The sequence below is a fragment of the Dermacentor andersoni genome, chromosome 10 (genome assembly GCF_023375885.2).
Source record: "Dermacentor andersoni chromosome 10, qqDerAnde1_hic_scaffold, whole genome shotgun sequence".
Taxonomy (NCBI): Eukaryota; Metazoa; Arthropoda; class Arachnida; order Ixodida; family Ixodidae; genus Dermacentor; species Dermacentor andersoni.
Genome location: NC_092823.1, coordinates 51,838,525 through 51,857,282, shown reverse-complemented (window position 1 = coordinate 51,857,282; position 18,758 = coordinate 51,838,525). Strand labels below are relative to the sequence as shown.

Genomic DNA, 18,758 nt, shown 5'->3' with positions numbered 1-18,758 from the left:
ATTCTTTTTAAAATATCGCTCATGGCGTACAGTAGATTTCTGCTTCTACGGTGAAATTATTACAAACGGCTGACAGATCATGTGGCGAACCACAATGGTCCGTTTGCTAATTAATTCACACTCAATTGTTTGTACATTTATGTAGTAGTGTCAATGGCTGGTATTCCCCCAGGGCACTCCATTTTGTTCAATTTCTTTACTGCCATTGTGTGCCAAAATAGTTATTCCAATAATTGTATCTCAAATTGTCGACTGACATAATGTTTGAAGTTTATTTGTTTCTATCACACGTGAAAGGAGTAAAGGGATAGAGTAAACCATGTTGCACTTTCCTGCTTTAATGTGGTTGACATCTGGAGTGGCCATGATTCCTTCTATGGCTGGCCAGCCGATTACCAGCTGTGGCATCTGCAAATTTCCATGTCATTCACCCACGTTGTGCCCTTCATGAGGTGAACTATATGCACTTTCAATAGCTTTCCTTAGCTCGCAGCTCAGTTTAGCACTTTGTCATAATCCGCATTGGTGGGCCGTCCCGGAGATAGTACAGCGTACACTTCCCACAGGTTGTGCCACCGGGTATATCATCAGTATGTGCCATCGTCATCACACCATCATCATCTTGCTGTTGTTGTCATGCTGTCATCATCAAGCTATCGTCGCCATACAGTCATTGCACTGTTATCTTCATCCAATTCTCATCACACAGTCTTTATCACGCTGCCATCATCCTACAATCATTGTCATCCCGTTGTCATAATTCCGTCATCGTTTTATTGACATCATTCCTGCTCCACTGTAACCATGCTGTCATACAATCACGATTGTGCTGATATTTTCATATCATTGTCATCATTGCGTTGTTGTCATACAGTCATTGTTATAGAATCACCAAACAGTCATAGTGATGCTGTCATGCTTATTCCGTTGTTGTCATTCCAGCCTCATCATTCGACTCTCGTCACGCCGTCATTGTCACACCGTTGCCGTCATTGTCATGCTGTCATTATTATGCTATCCTCATCATTTCAGTATCGTCATACCAATGCCATGCCGTCATCATCATAGCACCTTTGGCTGTGCCAGTGTATGCTTAGAAAGACAGCGAGGGCTCGAGCATTGGAGAAGAGCATTGTAGTTTAAACGAGAGCGCTATAATACTCGCTGTATAGCAAAATGTCATGGAAGAAACTGTGCCTTCAAATCCCTAAGCGATTCAACGAGCTTGAAATAGGGAGCAAAAATGCCTAGCCCATACTATAGCTAACGCATAAACATTTCAATTTCAGTCATAACTGTCCTGTGAATTTTTTTAAAATGATGTTGATGCAAATGGAGATTGCTTCTCAGCAGCATGCATCAACAGAGAGCGGGGACAAAACCAGTGATATCTCAATAGAAAAACAATGTATTTGAAGGTTTGCTTGGTATATGTACAATTGAGCCGAGTTTCTTTTTCAAGTCTTTGAACGAACACAGCTATTTTTAGAACACGTCTTTCAGACAGATCATTTTTCCTCTCTTCACTTGCCCTGTACCATTGGGTTGGCAATTATAAAAACACAAATGTGGTGCTTAGTGGACACATACGTGAATTTCTTTAAGCGGCCTAGGGCCGGTGACATGTGAGTGAATGTAGTGCGGGTTGAAGCTCGACATTGATGTTCATGGCACCTTTTTTTTCTCTAGTGCCGGTGTCGGTCGTTCTGGCACATTTATTGCGCTGGACCGAATCCTACAAGGCCTGCGCAAGTATGACACGGCGGACATTTTTGGCATTGTGTACGAGATGCGTCGCGAGCGGGTCTGGATGGCCCAGAATGAGGTAAGGAGCCTTTATCATTGTTTGTTATCACAAGATAGTGATGGTGGACAGACAGAAGTAACGGCAGAAATTTTGAGTGGAAAGAATTTCAATGTTTATATAAAAGCTATTGGTGCCCAAACAGCCCAGCAATAAATAACGTGTTCACTACGGCAGTCCTTGTTGAGGTGCTGATCCCTGTGCATCATGACCCACCGGTGGGTCACACATCATATCCTTGAGGTGTGCCGTGACCCAACAGTGAGTCATGCTCCTTTGAAGCTTTCTGAAGCTTTAGAGCAAAGATGTTGCTTGAGCGCTACAGGAAAGCCCTGCATAGCCACAGAGGGAAATACCACCATAACCCATGTGACCACCTATATTGCAGTGGATGTATTAATTACTACAGCGGTAAACATAGCCAAATTCCATCGAATCAAGTCGCACTTATTGAGTCGATGCAATATTTCGTACGTCCGTAGACATAATTCTGGAACACTTGTTGGTTCCTGCATAGATTTCAGAATGTATGTTCGTAGCACGTGCTTTCTGAATAAGTACAGAGGCCTGTGTCACTATGAAATTGGTGACAATGCTTTCAAAGTTTCCAATATAGCAAGTATGTCCATTGCAAGTACGATAACATAGTGACAGTGATAATTCAGTGAAAGTGATCACCAGAACACATGCACCTCAATATGACATGGCACAGCATATCACGGTTTTCATTCATGTCACACTCATTGCATAGGTCCCTTGCGCATAACTAATAATTCAAAGGTTAGTAGTCTGCTACCCGTCTTTTTCTTTATAATGAAACTGCAGTGTAATGAAACCTGCAGCATTGAAATGGTACTGTGTGCGAAACAAAACTGCCCATAGTTAAGGAAAGCCAGAACTTTAAATTGCTAGGAACTACATTGCATGAATTGCTTCAGAGAAAAATTCATGTTTTGTTTTACTGCTTAACTTTTTCGTTTTGCAAAAGTAATTTGTTTTTTAATATAGAAATTCTTTTCAAGCATGCACATGAGTGCATATAAGGTCACTCCTTTGTATGTCATCATAACTGTACACACTGAACTCTTGTCCTTTTGAAAGTAAACAGTGTTTCTCCTTGAATTTATTTCATGTTTTTTCTAATCCTAGCTTGTGCCATCTCAGACCAACTAATAGCGAAATTATTTGCTTGTTTTCGCATAAGGGCTCAGCTGAAAATAAAAATTTCGATTTTTTGCTTTGTCACTTTGCAGCAACAGTACATCTGCATCCATCAGTGCCTGATGTGCGTTCTTGAAGGAAAAGACGTTTTAGACTCTCCAAAACCTGAAGCGCAAGACAACCAAGGTTTTGAGGGTGAGTAATTTGTAGTCCATACAAGCATACCATTTAAAATTGCATGGGCTATAGAGGGCGTAGTGCAGTATCTCTGAGCATAAAGTTAGTTGTAAGAAAAAAAACAGTATACTTTTTTCTGTTTATAAGCCCCACATAACAAAAAAACAAGTGTTGTAGTTTTATTCTTCTGAAATCATGTAGTGCCACAGATTATTGCTCTCACCAGAATGACATCCAAAGCAGCATCGTTATTCAAGTTTGATAAAGTGTAAAATTATCATAGTGAAAACTAATTGGTAAAAAATGAATGAATCAGATATTGCCTCTACCAAAACAAAACTTCGGCTTGTCATTCTTTCAAACCAATAAGAAAACCTGCAGAATGTTGTTAAGGATGTTGTTAATGTGTTCACTACGGCAGTCCTCAACAAGGAGTGCCGTAGTGCACACGTTATCTATTGCCGGGCTGTTTGGGCACAAATAGCTTTTATATAAACATTGAAATTCTTTCCAGTTGTTCATTGACTCCACAAAACATATACTATAATGCATGTTATGTTTGTTAGCATTGTTGATGTATACTTGTCCTGACTTCACAATAGAAAACTCAATCCCAGATATCTTGAACTCAAAGGAAATCGCAAAATTGTCCGATATATCAATCATTCGAAATGTAGTATAGACCAATTTGAAGCTTATCTGAGATCTCTGCGCGTCTCGGACACATTCCCCAGACCGTCAACGGGAATTTACAGATTTGTTTCTCCAAGGACTGATCCAACACACAGAAGTTGACTTATTTTTTTTTCTCTTGAAGTTTGCAAGTCGATTGCACTGTGGAAAGGTTTTCGGAATGGTAGCCTTGAACTCCCACGTCGCTCAGACGCGAAACCGCGGTGCACTACGTGCGCGTCTCGCGTCTTGTGCAATGCGTGTCTGACCGGGAGGCCTTTAGCGTTTTCGAAGCAGAGTGTAGATCTGCTCCTGCTGATAATGAACGGCCGCACTTAGCCCAAGCCATATCTATATGTGCAGCGGGCAAAACTGGGGGCACCTTGCTTATTTTTCCTCCATGGCATGTACTGCCCATCGGATTCAATCTTTTGTACGACAGCACTTGCGAAGACAGTGCTGTCTCAAATTTGTCAGCATAAAATATTTCTGACGATCCGGTAAGTGATCATATGGCCATTAAGATGAGCGCATTTGCAGGGGCGCGGTGCGGTGTTCGATATACCTAATGTGGCTGTGAACGGGAGTTCGATGTTAGGGTAGTACATCATTGTACTATTGCATGGGATTTTCAAAAGGGATATTATGACTGTTCAGTATAGACAACAGCTTGTTTTATCATAGTTAGAAATATCTGGAACTGAATGAAAAATTTTATTAAATGGGAAAACTAGAATTGGAGATAAACGGTGTGCTATACTATCCAATTTTCACAACAATTTGAGCAAAGCTCGGCACTGGCTGTTCTTTTCACTTACAGGTACCACATAGTCGCTGTTTCACTGGGAATTTGTACGGCACCACAAATTGTACTATCAGGCTGTCTTGACATGCATAAAAAAAGCATTAAGTAGCCCGCTTGTAATTTAGCTCTTAAGGTTGATGCTGTTTTATATATGTGCCATGCAGTATGGGAGGTATTATACGGTGGTTAGAACGAGAAGCTCACAATTAAAAAAAATAATTTGCTTCAAGGATCAAGCGGTTGTCCTCTGGGTATATGCCTGCTGCATATGAGTTTCCAAAATGTTATATGCCTACAGTCATAGTTTTTTTTTATTTAGCTATGAAACTCCTTGTGTGAAAAGGTGGTATCGATGTCAGTTGTGGCTTTTTATTGATTTTGGTAACTTTATGACGTGAGAAGCATTCTTCCTTTCCTAACACTTGTGTGCTGTTATGTATTACATCCCTGTCTGCAGCCTTTTGCACTACTTACCCATAAAACAGGCTACTTATACTCCATCTGCTAAATTAATTGTGCAATGACTTCTTTCTACTATAGGCCACTTAATTATCTTATAGGAAATAGTATAAACACAGGCTTTTATTGGCTACAAAATTAAATGAACATACCATGCCTGGTGTGTGGTCACTTAACAGATGCATGAGCCAAACTACCAGCCATCACTGATCTTCTGAGGAAACCACCGAACTGCTGTGGATGAAGCCTATTAAATTTCAGAAAGAACTGGTGACTGTTAGAAGCTAAACAAGGACTTTCTACAAAACACTGATGAAGATCTGTACATTTCTGGAAGGTTGCAGCCTCAAGTTTACAGATTGGCAACATTGCTTCTAAAACGAATACCACTAGTCTGAAGTGTCTGAAATGCAAAAGTATGATGCGTTAACTTCAGGGCTTATGTCGTTTTGTCGTTTGCACAAGACCGCTTATAGAACCAAATGAAGCACAAAATTATATATGCTTTAATTTTACGAATAGATGTGACAGTCTTTTGCAGATAGCTATAGAACCAGCTATGCTTAATATAAAGGTTAAATTGAGTATAATAATTTGTATAGCTGTAAAGCCATGGAAAGCACAAGTGCAGGAAGAGAAGGTGTGTGGTTAAAGAAACCAATGAGGCAATTGCTGGCTACCAACTAACACTTGTGCCTGAAATCCTTTCATTTAACCACTTACCTCCTCTTCTCAAATATTACAAACAACTTTGGCGAGTTGGTCGAGGTGCATTATTGAAAAGCCATGTGAAGCACAAAGTGTGGGAAGAGAAGTTATCTGGCTAAATGATTTGCAGATGCAAGTGATGACTACCAATTGGTTGGTAGTAAGCACTTGTGTCGAAAATTATTGTGTTGGTAATCAACAATCGTCTGTTGTGTCTGTATTTTTTTCATTTAACCAAATGTCTTAATTATTTTCTTAAGAATTATAGGCACATGAGCTGACTAGCGCTGATTACAAAAATACAGAAATTACAGACATAAGTGCTTGCTCATGCACCAGTCTGCACTGTGATATATAGTAGCTGTGAATCCTCTGCAGCTTGATGAGCAGGATGCAAACGAGGGGTTTGTTGTCCTGATGAAAGACATCGCGTCCCCTCACTTTTCTTTCCGCTTGCCGTCGTGGCCTTGTCACATGATCACAACTGGGAGCCCCAAAATACAGAGCTGTTCCGATAAAACTGAAACATCAATTCAGATTTATCTGAATTTGCATAAATCCAATTCGTGTCCAAATTTGAACAAGCTTTGACAAGCACGTGCTCTGACTATAGTGCCGACTACCAATATTAACGAACCAGTTGTCAGTACTAGCTAGTTAGCACTTACGTCTGTAATTTTTTGAGCTGATAACCAGATACTTTTGCTTTTCTGCACTTCGTGTGGCTTTTTAATAATGAACCTCACCCAACTCACCCATATTAGTACCCTGATAACCTTTGACTTTCTAAATACCTTTCCACATTTAACCTAAGAAGTACCACGTGCATGATAGCCTCTAAAGCTGCACCTTATTTTTTTAACTGCGTGGTTAATGATTCTATAGGCAATTCATTGGTTCTAAAGCAGCAGGACAGTGGGTCTCACACGTGTAGCTATTTCCCAATGGTACAAAAGTGTTGTGCATATATGGAAAAATGCTGGCAGACAGCAGCTTTACACATTCTACATCAGCTTTACTTACACTTAGGTTTTGTAGCGTTATTGCTGTCTTTTTCTCTCTCCCTCTCTATTTTCAGCCCGAAGCTATTAGCCTGCCGCTCTGTAACTCTGCAAAACACGGTACCTATTCTGGTGATCCTTCTGGACTGTGATCTCCCAAATACCTGCGAGCTTAGTTTCCCGTACCTGCATCCCACAAATGCTTGAATCTGGGCGCGGTATTCACCCTGGCGATGCTTTTTTTTACATTTGCATGTTTTAACACAGAGCAATTCATCGTTGTGACAACGGATATTTCTCAACGTCATTGTGTTCCTGCTGCGCACTTTACTGAAGCGTTCAGTCACGAGGTTAGAAATGCAAGTGCACCTGTCTGCAAGCTTGCTTTCTCATATCCGTGTCTGATAGTTTAGCCAATCAGTTTGTCCATTTAAGAGCAAAATATGCCCGAAAATTATCAGGTGTATGATTCTTAGGGTTGCATTTTGGGGCAACTTCTGGGGATAATATTATCGGCAAACATCGGTTGGCTAGACCAGCGGAGGCACATATGTGATGGAAGAAACTTGTAGGAAGGTAGACCTTTATCGGCATTTTCTCATATCACTGTCGAGTGCACTGGTAACATATGCTGCGGGAATATAGGGATGTTGATTAATTTCTGTAGCTCTGAGACAGTGTGCTGTATGAGTGTCACGCTCAAGTATCGCCATAAGGGACTGTGTTACAATACTGCCCCAGACTGTCTCCTTTACGTTCCTACCACCTGAAACGTATCAAGTGAAGCATGATGCAAGAAGCATGTTTGATCTGCATTGCAGTAGCTGGCTGGAGTTAAGTTTGGGTAAAATGCTTTTACCAGAGCTATATTCGCTATAACCTCAGCATCGTGCAGTTTGATGATGAATGTGGGTAGGAGATGCACATAGTTGATTACATTATGGCTGACTTGCAGCTAAGTTATTTCTTTTGATAAGTCATCATTCAAGTATAGCACCTATAACTTATGTTCTCTGTATACTTGTGGCACATCTGAATGCCTTGATAACCTAGTCTTGATAACTCACCATGGGACCAGTACTGATGTTATTTGTGCATATATGGATAATTATGCTTATGTAAACTGCTTATGTAATTGAAAATAAGACTGCAATTATGGAGCAGAGCAGCATCGATGCCTTGTAACAATGCAATAAACCTCTAAGGTGACAGAAATGTAGGCCACGCATTCTCATCAGAGTGATGTTAATGTGTCACAGTAATATCATAACCTTTAGGGTAAATTATATGCAGACATTATATGCAGAGCACTAAGAAAGAGCAGCATTAATGTATTACAAAAGTACCGTAAACAGCTTAGGTAACTGAAATATAGACCACACATTCTGAACAATGGGATCGTAATGTCTCAGAGCAATCAATATGTAAACAATATAAGTAATCAATATGCAGGCCACACATTGGGACAAAGCAGTGTTAATGTGTCCCAACAGTGTCGTACACCACTCACATAGCTGAAATGTAGACCACACGTATAGAACAGAGCGGCATTAATAAAAGGCGGTTAGTGTATGAGACACGTTATGGAGGTTGGTATATCATTTGCTTCATCGCGAAAACCACTGCTAGGAAAACACAGCCAAAGAAAAGGGAGAGCACAAAGCACCATTGTCCTTGCTTCTCTAATTCAGTGTTTTTCCTACACTGTTTCCATGGTGAAAGTTACATACTCCCCGCTTACAACTTTTGTAAAATTTCATCAGCTTATTGAATGTTACTAAAATCAGGAGCTCTCAGAGAAATATTATAGCATATTTTACTCACATAGCTGCAACTTCTGTTTACAGCATAGTAAACATGTGCGTAACCCTATCTATGTGCTATTGGTTGCATGCTTCCTTGGATATTGCTGTTGGGGCTTTGTACCCTTGCACGGTTTTCTATTGAAACACTGCAGCTTGAGCCAGTTCTGCTGTTTCGTGCTTCAATGTTTGTCTGTTACAATACCGTGCAGTCCACTTGTAGCAATGCAAACTATAATGATCACCAGTTAATCATAACGAAGGACACTGTCTGCTACAGACAATTACTAATGCTCTATTGCAATACAGCTGAAACTCATTATGAAGTAGCTTCCAAATTGAAAATACCTTAATTATATCTGACATTCGTATTAGCACTTATCTGTTACGCACTGCTATCGTTTAGCAATGTTTTATGTTTATTTTGTTATATCCGATAATTTGTCATTCCACATTTATTATTTAGGTTAAACTGCTCTCATAATGGGAGAGATAATATGGTCAAGTATCCCTCTCTATTTAGCTTTAATGATATTGCTATGGGTGAATGGTGTTTATTTATAGGGGAGGTAATGGTAGCATCGAGACGCCACAGCTAGCAATCGTATGTCTTTTCTTTTGCTTGCTCAGACCATGTTGTAGCAGTCTGATTTTTCATATAGTTTTCTTCGTCAGTGTACATGGACTACACGGTATTTTTTCGTACTACCGAAAACCCAATGTTCCCCGTTTTGTTTTCCCCATTCCCGCAATGTCTGCAAGTTTCTGTTTGTGATATATGTCGGAACATTTGCGCCACTGTTTCAGTGTGCAAACATTGGTTAGCGCAAAATTTTTCTCAAGACCAAAAAAAATTCCTGTTTGAATGATGACCAGTTTATGACACTACAGCCTAAATGAGCATAAAGTTTCGCAACTGTAAAGATTTCTTTGCGACAACTTTTCGTACTTCTACTGTTAGGTAAGCGAAATTTAATGCAAATATTTACACGTGTACTTATCTTTATCGGGCGACCACGTTTCGCCGCCTAACAAATCTTATGGCACAGCGCGGGACGCGCTTGCATGTATCCGAAGTTTCTGGAAAGTTATCGGTGCTTCTATCCGCAGTCTGTTGTCGCCCAACCTTGTGTTATCTGATTTATTCGCCTAACGCGAATGCTGTAGAACTTTGTGGAAGGCACGCAGGTCCTAACGATTAGTCTGGAACATTCGATGATTCTGTATAAAAGCCGACGCGCTTGACCCGCTGATCAGATTTTCGACGATCGCCGACTGTGTTCGCCGCTTTCGTTGTGCTATAAGTGTAGCCTGTTTTGTGGGCACAGGTTCGCCCAATAAAATCTAGTTTTGCCTTTCACAGTATCGCCACTGTGTTCTTAACGTCACCACCACGTGACATCTGGTGGAGGTGCTTTTCGTTCATGTACCGGACGCCCCCGACAAGCCGTGATCCAAGCCCGGACCGCAAAGAGAACACCAACGTAGTCCCGGAGCATCGAGGAAGCCGCCGTCTTCAACAGCTGCCCCCGGAGCACGGACTTCTACCTGAGAAGACCAAGAAGATTGTGGACAAGGCAACCCCAATGGCAGCCCCAGCATCCCCCATCGTGCTTCAGCAGCCCAGGGAACCTCCGACGTTCCGCGGATCAACATTTGAGGACCCGGAAACCTGGCTCGAGACGTATGAGAGGGTGGCTAGGTTTAACAGTTGGGACAGCGACGACAAGCTGCGGCATGTCTATTTCGCACTGGAAGACGCCGCCAGGACCTGGTTCGAGAATCGAGAAGCCACCTTAACGACGTGGGACCTGTTCCGAAGCGGCTTCTTGCAAACGTTTACAAGCGTCGTGCGAAAAGAGCGAGCCCAAGCACTACTAGAAACCAGAGTGCAGCTGCCAAACGAGACGATCGCGATCTTCACGGAAGAGATGGCCCGTCTTTTCCGGCACGCCGACCCGGAAATGTCAGAAGAGAAAAAAGTCCGCTTCCTGATGCGGGGCGTCAAGCAAGAACTTTTCGCAGGACTTATTCGTAACCCGCCGAAGACCGTAGCTGAGTTTTCGGCAGAGGCATCGACGATCGAGAAAACTCTGGAGATGCGCACCCGGCAATATAACCGCCAGGGGCTCACGCCGCAGTACGCCATCCAAGGACTGGATTCCGGCGACCTTCAGGAGACCATCAGGGCCATTGTGCGCGAAGAATTGCGCAAGGTCCTGCCTTCATCGCAGCCCCAAGTGGCTTCGATCGCCGACATCGTCAAAGAAGAGGTGCACCGATCACTTGGAGTTCCCGAGCTGCAACCACAATTACCGCAGCCCCAGCCAGAAGCGATGACTTACGCCGCCGTCGCCCGCCGTCAGGGTCCCCCTCCACGACCGCGCCAGGGCCCTGTAACGCCGCAATTCCGTCGACCACCACCGCCGCCGCCAGCACGCCCACCCGTCGGCCAGCGCAGCTACCCGAGGAAGACAGACGTTTGGCGCGCTCCTGACCACCGCCCGCTCTGCTACCACTGCGGAGAAGCGGGTCACGTCTACCGACGATGCCCATACCGGGAGATGGGACTGCGAGGTTTCGCCGTGAACGCTCCGCGCCCGCAGCAAGGTGAACGCCCTCGGGATATCGCCGACTACCTCGCCGCTACTCAGTGGAGCTCTCGACGACCGTCGCGTTCACCATCACCAGGCCGCTACCTGTCGCCGCAGCGTCGACCATACACTGGCCCAGCCCGGGGCCGGTCAGCGAGCCCATATCCGGAAAACTAAAAGCAGCAACCGATGGAGGTGCGGTTGCTGTTCGTCGAACTGACGAAGATCCTCCGCCGCCGACGAAGACGCCGAAGAAACCATCTCGACGACATAATAACGACACACCGCCGTCCCGAGGAAGTCAGGAAGCCAAGACTACACCGACGAAAGACGACTTCACGACGCGACGTAACAGCTTCAGTTCAACACGACGCAGCCGTGATCCGACGCCAAGACCCAACTGCAACGCAAGACAAAGAACCACCGACCTCGACGTGCTTCTAGACGGCCACGCAGTCACCGCCTTAGTCGACACAGGCGCCGATTACTCAGTCATGAGTGGACACATCGCCGTCCAGTTGAAGAAGGTTAAGACTGCATGGGAAGGCCCTCAAATTCGGACCGCTGGAGGACACCTGATTACGCCGACAGGAATGTGCACGGCAAGAATTACCATTCACGACCGGACTTACCCTGTCACCTTCGTTATCCTCCAACAGTGTTCACGAGACGTCATTCTTGGCATGGACTTCCTCAACCAACACGGCGCAGTCATCGACCTGAAGTCGAAGTCAATAACGCTGTCGGAAGATCATGCGATACCGCCGGAGAGCCCTCGTAGTCACCACGCCTTGAGTGTGCTCGAACATCAAGTGAGCATCCCGCCTCGCTCCAGCATTGTTATTTCGGTCGGCACCGAAACACCCGCTGACGTAGAAGGCGTCATCGAAGGTGACCAACGTCTACTGCTAGACCGTGAAATTTGCGTCGCAAGAGGGATCGCTCGACTGCACGGAGGAAACACGAAAGTGTTGCTGACAAACTTCAGCCAGGAGTTCAAGCACATCAACAAGGGCACGACGATCGCATACATCGAGGAAATTCAGGAAACCAGCGATGCCTTTGTCCTCTCGGATTCTGTTGCATCTACCCCGACGACCGTAGTTCCCGAGCCAGACTTCGACATAAATCCAAGTCTCCCCGTGATTAAGCAGCAACAGCTCAGAAGTCTGCTTCGACGATACAAAGACTGCTTTTCGACGTCATCGAGGATTCGACAAACACCAGTCGCAAAGCATCGCATAATAACCGAAGAGTGCGCTCGACCACTACGCCAGAGCCCTTACCGAGTTTCGACGCGAGAACGTGAAGCTATTAGGCAACAAGTCGACGAAATGCTGCGCGACGACATCATCCAGCCGTCAAAAAGCCCGTGGGCCTCTCCTGTAGTCCTGGTAAAGAAAAAGGACGGAACCCTACGCTTCTGCGTCGATTATCGTCGACTGAACAAGATCACGAAGAAGGATGTGTACCCCCTTCCACGGATAGACGACGCATTGGATCGGCTCTGCAACGCTAAATACTTCTCGTCGATGGACCTCAAGTCTGGCTACTGGCAAATAGAAGTCGACGAGAGAGATCGCGAAAAGACTGCCTTCATCACGCCAGACGGCCTCTACGAGTTCAAGGTCATGCCATTCGGACTGTGCTCGGCGCCTGCAACGTTTCAGCGCGTCATGGACACGGTGTTAGCCGGACTGAAGTGGCAGACGTGCCTTGTTTACCTGGATGACGTCGTTGTCTTCGCCGGAAATTTCGACGATCACCTTAGGCGGCTTGCGACAGTGTTAGAAGCCATCAAGTCATCAGGGCTCACTCTGAAGCCGGAAAAGTGCCGTTTCGCTTACGATGAACTTTTGTTCCTAGGCCACGTGATCAGCAAATCAGGAGTACGCCCCTACCCACAGAAGACAGCTGCCATCGCAAAGTTCCCGCAGCCAACCGACAAGAAGGCAGTGCGCAGATTCCTTGGCATGTGTGCCTACTATAGGCGCTTTGTCAAGAACTTTTCACACATCGCTGAGCCGCTGACAAAGCTAACTAAATGTGACGTCGAGTTCAAGTGGGAAACGCCGCAGGCTGACGCATTTCAAGAACTCAAACGACGCATGCAGTCGCCGCCCGTACTTGCGCACTTCGACGAGCACGCCGATACCGAAATACACACTGACGCCAGTAGCCTAGGCCTCGGTGCCGTCCTAGTCCAGAGAAAAGATGGACATGAACACGTGATAGCTTACGCTAGCCGGTCGTTGTCAAAAGCGGAAGGCAATTATTCTACAACCGAAAAGGAATGCCTCGCCATCGTTTGGGCTACGGCAAAATTTCGCCCTTACCTCTACGGCAGGCCATTCAAAGTGGTCAGCGACCATCACGCGTTGTGTTGGCTAGCTAACTTAAAGGACCCTTCAGGACGGCTGGCGCGGTGGAGCCTCAGACTACAAGAATACGACATCACTGTAACATACAAGTCCGGAAGAAAACACTCAGATGCCGATTGCCTATCACGCGCCCCCATTGACCCACCGCCGCAAGATGACGAGGATGACGACGCCTTCCTTGGCATAATAAGCGCGGAAGACTTCGCCGAACAACAACGAGGGGACCCGGAGCTAAAAGGCCTCGTCGAGTATTTGGAAGGGCACACCGACGTTGTCCCTAGGGCATTTAAGCGTGGATTATCTTCGTTCACGCTTCAAAACAACCTACTCGTGAAGAAGAACTTCTCACCAGTCCGCGCCAGCTACCTTCTTGTTGTACCGTCAGCGCTGCGTCCAGAGATACTGCACGCCCTACACGACGATCCAACCGCTGGGCACCTCGGATTCTCCCGGACGCTGTCGAGAATACAGGAAAGGTATTACTGGCCGCGTCTGACCGCCGACGTCGCCCGTTACGTCAAGACATGCCGAGATTGTCAACGACGCAAGACACCACCGACAAGGCCAGCAGGATTACTACAGCCGATCGAACCTCCTCGCCGACCATTCCAGCAGATTGGGATGGATTTGTTGGGGCCGTTTCCGATGTCAACATCCGGGAATAAGTGGATCGTCGTGGCGACGGACTATCTCACCCGCTTTGCTGAAACTAAAGCTCTACCAAAAGGCAGCGCAGCCGAAGTGGCGAAATTTTTCGTCGAAAACATCCTGCTGCGACATGGTGCCCCAGAAGTCCTCATCACCGACAGAGGAACGGCTTTTACAGCAGAGCTCACCCAAGCCATTCTGCAGTACAGCCAGACAAGCCACAGGAGGACAACTGCCTACCATCCGCAGACGAATGGTCTCACGGAGCGCCTGAACAAGACCCTCGCCGACATGCTAGCAATGTACGTCGACGTCGAACACAAGACGTGGGACGCGGTCCTGCCGTACGTAACCTATGCGTACAACACGGCGGTACAAGAAACAACACAGATCACGCCGTTCAAGCTGGTCTACGGCAGGAACCCGACGACGACGCTCGACGCCATGCTGCCGCACGTCACTGACGAGGAAAATCTTGACGTCGCTAGCTATCTCCAGCGCGCCGAAGAAGCCCGACAGCTCGCCCGCCTGTGGATCAAGAACCAGCAGAAGACCGACAGCCGACACTACAACCTCCGACGACGCTTTGTCGAGTACCAGCCCGGTGACCGTGTTTGGGTTTGGACCCCTATACGCCGACGAGGACTGAGCGAGAAGCTCTTGCGTCGCTATTTCGGACCGTACAAGATCATCCGACGTATTGGCGCACTGGACTATGAGGTCGTGCCAGACGGCATTTCGCTGTCACAGCGGCGCCGCTCACGACCTGAAATTGTCCACGTTGTGCGACTCAAGCCGTACCACCAGCGTTGACGAACTTTGGGACTTCGCGTAACTGCCCTTTGGATTTGAATTCTTTTCGTTGTTTTGTTACTTATGTTTAATAAGTGTCCTTTTGTGTTTCGCTCTCGTACATTTGTAGCATCGGGACGATGCTTTTTAAGAGGGGGGTATTGACACGTGTACTTATCTTTATCGGGCGACCCCGTTTCGCCGCCTAACAAATCTTATCGCACAGCGCGGGACGCGCTTGCATGTATCCGAAGTTTCTGGAAAGTTATCGGTGCTTCTATCCGCAGTCTGTTGTCGCCCAACCTTGTGTTATCTGATTTATTCGCCTAACGCGAATGCTGTAGAACTTTGTGGAAGGCACGCGGGTCCTAACGATTAGTCTGGAACATTCGATGATTCTGTGTAAAAGCCGACGCGCTTGACCCGCTGATCAGATTTTCGACGATCGCCGACTGTGTTCGCCGCTTTCGTTGTGCTATAAGTGTAGCCTGTTTTGTGGGCACAGGTTCGCCCAATAAAATCTAGTTTTGCCTTTCACAGTATCGCCACTGTGTTCTTAACGTCACCACCACGTGACAATATTGTAAGTGCCAAATAGCTGTAATCTTGCAAAAAAAAAGAAAGCCCTGACAGTGCCGAAGTGCATTGTTTGTCAATGCAAATATATTCGCAGATAGTAACATTGAAAATAATAATAAAAAAGAAATTTGGCTTCGACACTTGGTTTCTGATTATGTAACTCGGGAACCTTTGTATAAATAGCTTATTATCAATTTTCAGTTACAGGTCCTCTGTCGCTGGTCTAGACTGTAACTTCACCTGCATGCTTACGAGTGGCAACATTTGTGATTTAGAATCTGTTTGGCCCCAGAAAAAGCAAAAGAAAATTCAGTTTGCCTTTTTGATTCTTTTCTTTCTGCAGATGACGAAGGGATAGCCGAATCTGGAATATGACCTTAAAGCGCCCCACTAGGATGCCCGCAAAGCGACTTGTTCGTGCGATCTACGCAAGCCAAGACGTCGTCTCCTTGTGGACTTCACTCACTTCCTGGCCTATAGACCCTTGGCTGCCATGTTGCAGTTGACTCGGGAGCAATAACGACCACTCCTTCATCCTCCCCTTTTTATTCCTTAAGACGTGTTCATTAGTATCCAAGCCAAGGAAAACGCCAAACAGGGCTGTGCGTGGTACAAACAACAAAGAAACCTATGGTTTCTACAGTGGTGTGGTGGGGAGGTGATGTGGAAGAAGAAAGAAAAAAACGAACCCTTCGCAACCTTCAAGGCAGACTTTTTGTGCGTGTGTTCAAGTGTGTGCGTGTAAATACAACGAGTAATTTATCGCTGAACTTTATCTCGGACGTGCCAGAACTTTGTGTGCGTAACAGTATTGTGACTGGGAGCCTGCATGAAGCTTGAAGGCTACTGGAAAGTCTGATGATTGCGTGGACATATAGTGTCGAGATACTTAGTGCTTTTAACAATGTTTCTTCTAAAAACATTCGCAGTTTTCAAAGTCCTGTTGAGTGCAGCATTAAACATTGTAAGGAGAGAATAGTACAATAATGACAGGTGCATTAATGAATAGTTGCATTAATGGTGCATTCTTGAATAGGTGCATTATTAATAGGTGCATTAATAAATAGTTTACATGCTGTCATGCCAAGATTCAGCTGTAGTTGGTATTCAAATATAAATTGGATGTTCCCTTTAATAATAGATTACACAGTACATTGTTTTTTGGGCATATCTGTTCATATGAGGACACATAATTCAGTATATTACCACTTTCTATTCAAGTTCATGTATTTCGAACTAAATGTGTCAGTCAGGTGCGTGTGTATTTATATATATACTGAGTGGGACTATTCTACTGATGTTGGCTTATTGTCTTGCAATTCAAAACTGAACACCACTGTTTATTCTAGACATGTCGTAAGATAATTTTCAATGTTGCCAAGCTACCATAGTATAGGTAAACTTAGAGTAGGAGTAGGTCTTAAAAGGTTCACAATTTATCAAATATGCACATTTTCCTTGGATCAGTTCACATTTCCGTACTGAGGCTGCGTATAATTTATAGCTGTAGTCTCTAAAATAATGTAACAATGTAAGTGCTTAGAGAGGTGGTAAGTACGTATCTAGAGAAAATGATTGCTTTAAGATGCTCATGCTGAGAGCATCCACTTCGAATCTCACAGGCGCCAATCTCTGCTAGAGCACTTTCGACACATCTGAGAGGTTCGACGGAAACTTCGTATTGTAACTTCGAAGAGTGATTATAAGCATGTGTAAGTTGCTGCATCGAGAGCTTGCTTAAAAACTTGCGACACGTTTAATTAAACTGCAGAAAATCTTATTGCAAGCCTTATTACATCGTTTCTTTTTTTTCGAATATAATGATATGCAAAACTCTTTATAGCTGTATTTGAGGTGTTCATACAAAACTGTCGTTATCACTGTTCTTTAGTGCTGAAATTGCATTGGTGGTATTTTAGAGAATTTTCATTGCATGTTCCTAATCCTTATACTTATTGTTGACCATAATATTCAAGAAATCATGAGTTTGTTGTCACTGCTGTGTAATATATGAAAATTGATTGGGGTTATGAATGAAAGAAATAATGAAAAAATCTTTATGAGATGTTCTTGTTTGCTTTAAGTGATCACGCACAGACAGCACCTATCTGCAGAGGATGTATTTTGCATTACTGACTGATGATCATGAAACGTGTTTTCAATGAGTGACAAAGCCTCGTGAGATTGACCTTAAGCAGGTTTTCCGATGATGTCACAGAGCATTTGACTGAGAGTCAATGTCACGTGCCAACAGCAACTTTTGCTATAACTGCTGAGAGCTCAGAATTTTGTTCTTTTGTAAACTGGAAACTAGACAGTTGAGGCAGCTTAGAATAGGCTCATGACAAAGTAGTTTAGCGTCTGCTACTGGATGAGTGCTGTAACAGATCACCATGATGTAACTATAATGCTTCTTACAGCCTTAACTTCTATTTGCAATTATATCTGAAGGACTATCAACTAGGAAACTATTTTAGTTGAATTCAGGAGTTCACCTAAATCTCAAAGATGTGCATTGTTGTCCTTCGCGTTTCAAATTTAGTACTAACAGATGTCGACTATTTTTGTTAAGTTTTAAGCTTTGTTCATATTCAGTGCACTTTCGCATTCTTTGTGCATGTTGGCTTCTTCATTTCTTCTGTAAATTTTACACTGTAGACCTCTGTAAGCATGAAGACCTGGATACTGCCCGTTACTCGTTCAATGCTTTGACTAGCGAATGCAATCAGAAGTGATGGGAGTGAATGAACAATAAAAGTTACACTGAATTACCCTGCATTGTCCTTTGCTTCTTAAGGATCAGCTGAAAACAAGCATGTCATACGCGAAATTGTCATGTGTCCCAATAAACATCCTCTATTTGTCTTGTTGACCAATGTGAGCAGCAAATTAAGTGTGATAGCAAGAGGTAAGTATATCATTAAAGATAAAGGGCTTTCACCCACCAGCGCAACAGTCTATACATACTGGGTCGTAGTCAAGAGTACATACATATTGTCACAAGAGAAACAGAGACAGCCAGGAGTTCACGTCTTTAACAGAAAATAGACAACGAAAACGTTCTGCTCTTCCAACCCCTGAAGTGTGTATGTGCCACAGTGGATGGCACTTATGCCATGGCATGTGTCATGACCCCCCTTCTAATGAAGCGTCATCGCAATGCTGTATATAAAGG

General features: G+C 44.6%; 1 pseudogene; it reads left to right on the top strand.

Moving 5' to 3' along the window:
* The window catches only part of LOC126543421 (tyrosine-protein phosphatase 10D-like), a 47,317-nt pseudogene extending 28,961 nt beyond the window's left edge, over window positions 1–18,356 (top strand).
* Window positions 18,357–18,758: the final 402 nt, after the last annotated feature.